This window comes from Gekko japonicus, unplaced genomic scaffold, assembly GCF_001447785.1.
Source record: "Gekko japonicus isolate JY-2015 unplaced genomic scaffold, Gekko_japonicus_V1.1 scaffold1898, whole genome shotgun sequence".
NCBI lineage: Eukaryota > Metazoa > Chordata > Lepidosauria > Squamata > Gekkonidae > Gekko > Gekko japonicus.
In genome coordinates, this window is record NW_015159771.1 from 152,759 (window position 1) to 156,702 (window position 3,944).

A 3,944-nucleotide genomic window follows, 5' to 3' on the forward strand; every position below is an offset into this window, starting at 1 on the left:
GTGTATGTTTCTACTAAAAATATCAAGATGTTACGGCCAAGTCGGAAGTTGGGTTGGAAATACATTGGGCCGTTTAAGGTTAAAAGGATCATCAATGATGTTGCTGTAGATTTGGACTTGCCAAAAAAATTGAGAAAATTGCATTCTGTATTTCATTTCAGCCTCCTTCGGGTTCCAGCCCCTGGGGTCCATCGAAACTGGTGCCCCCTCCTATCATGATTGAGGGCGAGGAGCATTATGAGATCTCTAATATTCTGGACTCTAAGATCAAACAGGGAAAGTTGATGTATTTGGTTGAGTGGGTGGATTTCGGACCCCAGCACTTTGAATGGGTGGAAGTAGGGGATATTTGGGTCCCTAGACTGTTGCAACAGTTCCATCGCGACTTCCCGGACAAACCAGGAGACCTCCTGGAATGGTCGGGAGAAGCTGATTTTAGAGAGGGCAGTATGTCAGCTACTCTGCCATGGGGGTTGGGGAGCTCGGAGCTGGGGCCAGAGATGGGAGTTCACTCTGTCTGGCGGCACTCGGGTCTCGAACTGCTGAGCTCAGCATCTTAACCTCTGAGCCACGGCGAACCCCTTAATGGTATATAAAGGTAAAGTTTCCCTTGCTTGAAAGCCAGTTGAGTCCGACTCTAGGGTTGCGGTGCTCATCTCCGTTTCAAAGCCAAAGAGCCAGCGCTGTCCGAAGACGTTTCCGTGGTCATGTGGCCGGCATGACTAAACACCAAGGTGCATGGAATGCTGTTACCTTCCCACCGAAGTGGTACCTATTTATCTACTTGCAATTTCTTGCTTTCAAACTGCTAGGTTGGCAGGAGCTGGAACTAGAGACGGGAGCTCACTCCATCATGCGGCAACCCGGGTCTTGAACTGCTGAACTACTGACCTTCCACAGCCTGCAGTTCATGGTATATAGTGTAACTTAAAAAAACACATACACAAATACTTGTTGGGTTGGGGGGAGGAGTCATAAAACTTCAGTGCTATTGTGTTTTCTTATTTTTTAACCATATTGGCAGCAATATCCTGAAACATGTTTAAGTAAAGGCTTCCCTTGCTCGGAAGCCAGCTGAATTCTACTCTAGGGATGCAGTGCTCATCTCCATTTCCAAGCCGAAGAGCCAGCGCTGTCCAAAGACGTTTCCGTGGTCATGTGGCCGGCATGACTAAATGCCAAGGCGCAGGGAACGCTGTTACCTTCCCACCTATGTATCTACTTTCAGTTTCTTGCTTTCAAACTGCTAGGTTAGTGGGAGCTGGGGCCAGAGATGGGAGCTCACTCCGCCATGAGGCACTGGGGTCTCGAATTGCTGAACTATCGACCTTCCGGTCTGCAGCTCAACGTCTTAACCACTTGAGCCACATGGTTAGAATATTTTAAATAAACATGTCAACACATAATGGTCTCCATAATTAGGGAGGGGGGAGGGGAAAACATTTCGAAAAAGAACCAAAAACGGGACATGCTAAAACTAAGGACAGCAATTGCCCACAATACATGATCGCCAACAGAGAATGCATGATTGCCCATAGGGAATAATGGAGAGCACACCTGCACGTCCCAAAATAATATACTGTTTTAAAATTTCGGAGCTGCAGGATCTGTATTTCGATTTGCAGAGATGTGAAAGATCCTGAAATAAGGCAATGGTTTCTTAAACACTTTATTAAAGAAGTTTAAAAAAATAAATATTCCGGAAGTAGCCTTTTAAGCCGGGCAACCACACCTGTTATTTATCACCTGGAAGCTCTCAACCCATCACCTGGAAAGAAGAACTCTGCAAAGAATAAGAAATCCAGGTCTCGTTTGGCCGAGAGCAAAGCATTCCCAAGCAGCTGAAGCGAGCAGCACATCCCCTCCTTTAAGCGTCGGACTCGCTAAAACTTCATTTCCCGTGGTGCAACGAGTCTTTTCCGGTCGACAACACTTGAGAGTGCGAAAGGAAAGGGGGGCCCGGCCGTCTGAGGCCCGCTCTGCATGCTGGGAACTGTAGTCGCCGAGAGGGAGAAGGCGAAAGAAGGCGCAGGGGGAGGCTGTACCGGCGGCCTCTGGCTGAAGCGACCAATGGGTACGGGCGGACTTTAGGTAGTTTGAAAAAAATTCGCAGTAAACTGGACTTCTTTGAAGGGAACGGGGTTTACGTCCCGAAGGAATCCCCGTTTAAACGCATGGAGGCGTTAAGCTGGGAAATTTGGCCCAGGTTGTGAGAGCTGGAGGGTCCGACCTCCGCTGGGTGAAGTTAGGTACAGGCGAGGGAGGGAGGGAGGAGAGCCCCAGTCCTCGCAAAGGGAGAGATGAGGGGCTAAAAAGGTTCGTGGGGGAAGTAAGCAAGACGGCACTAAGCCCCGGTTCCCAGAGTGAATAATCGCCGTCTTCGAGAGTCGGCCGTGATTAGGGGCGGCCTGGCAAGCAGCGTGTTCCCTCTAAGCTGCGTTCGTGCGCGCTGGCTCACAGGTTTTTTTAGCCTCCGGCTCACATATTTTTGCTTTAGCTCGGGAGGGACGGCCCCAGCGCAAACTGGTTTATGCAGCAGCCCAATCGCTCGCTCACAACTTTAATGCCAGGAGCTCACAAGGTAGAATTTTTTGCTCACAAGACTTCATCGCTTTGGCTGGCAAGTGTGACCCAGCTTCGTTTTTCCATGTATCTGTTTCATAAAGATATTGGGATATAGCAAAGGGTTTTAAGTCAGCAGTCTTGCGATATGAGCTTTTTATATTCTGGGGCTCAGGTTTAGGCTCGAGATAGATGTTCTTATCAAAAAGCTGGAGATGTTTTGGGGAAAGGGTTGCTGTATGTTGTGAGGGGACTCCCCACCCCCCTGCAAAAAAAGAAGCTATTGCGGATGTTTGCCTTTTTAAAGAAAACGTAAATTTGACTGGAGGAGATGGGAGCAGAAACTAGTGTGTGTGCACGCGCGCACCGTGAAGTGTAAAGCTGTTCTCCAACCACCTTTGGACTGCAGAAAATGATTTGTTTTCCTTGTGGAAGAATTTCTGTTTGTAGCTCTTGAATGATGTGTGTTGTTGCCTCTGCCTTGAAGAAGTTGTGCAGAGCAGAACTTGATACCTATTTAAAGTATCTACATGAAAACTAGTTGTTTCTGTTCAAAGGAGTGATCTTGGCTTTTAGTATAAGCTCATCTGTAGCTTCCTGTCTGTTTCGTGCAGTGCTCCTTATTTAGGAAACACGTGAATTCCAAGAGCTTCTTTTGTATTTTACTTTATACCAGACAGAGGATTAGATTTTAGGTTTGCTTCAGATTGTGCTGGCTTGGGGTGGGCTGGGGAATACAGGTTGAATAGGCAGCCATTGACTGGTTGTGTGAAGACATGTCGGTCAGATACCTGAGACAGACATCTCTCCCTTATATATAAAGCCATAGTGGGCTCCAACATTCCGAAATGCACACCTTTAGTGTTTGGCCGCAAGAACTGTCAGTCAGAAGACGCTGGCTGGGTTGACTGGCTGCTTTGTGCAGTCCCGCCCAGCGTTTCAAGGTCTTTTGCATATGGAAGCTGATTGGACTTCACTCCAATCCACACCCCACAAGGCAGTTGAAACTGTCAGTTGCATATGGAACCTACTGTATTCTGAGGTAAAATATGTCCTCACTCACAACACATCACTTCCCCTTCAAAAGAAACAAACCCAATAACACAATCATGCCACATCACAAAGAAGACAGATCACACCACAAGCAGAATACCACAAGGCAAAAAATGATAGGAAAAGGTGCCAGCAGTCACCCCATTACTGCCACTGAGAGCGCTTCAGAGGATGGTGTGCAGGTCCCAGGTTCATGTTTTAAAAGCTGCCTGGGGGATTCTGGACCACTCACACACTTTCAACCTCAACATACCTCATAGGGTAGTTGTGCGGATCATACAGGGGAGAGGAGAATGATGTCAGCTGCTTTGGTTCCCACTGCAGGGAAA

General features: G+C 47.8%; 1 protein-coding gene across 1 annotated transcript in view; it reads left to right on the top strand.

Annotated features, from left to right (window-relative positions):
• The first annotated feature begins 2,016 nt into the window (after positions 1-2,016).
• SMARCAL1 (SWI/SNF related, matrix associated, actin dependent regulator of chromatin, subfamily a-like 1) overlaps positions 2,017-3,944 on the top strand; it is a 72,486-nt gene continuing 70,558 nt past the window's right edge. Inside the window, exon 1 of the mRNA XM_015406606.1 lies at positions 2,017-2,074. The gene's annotated coding sequence lies outside the window, so the exon portion shown is untranslated. The remainder of the gene's footprint in view (positions 2,075-3,944) is intronic.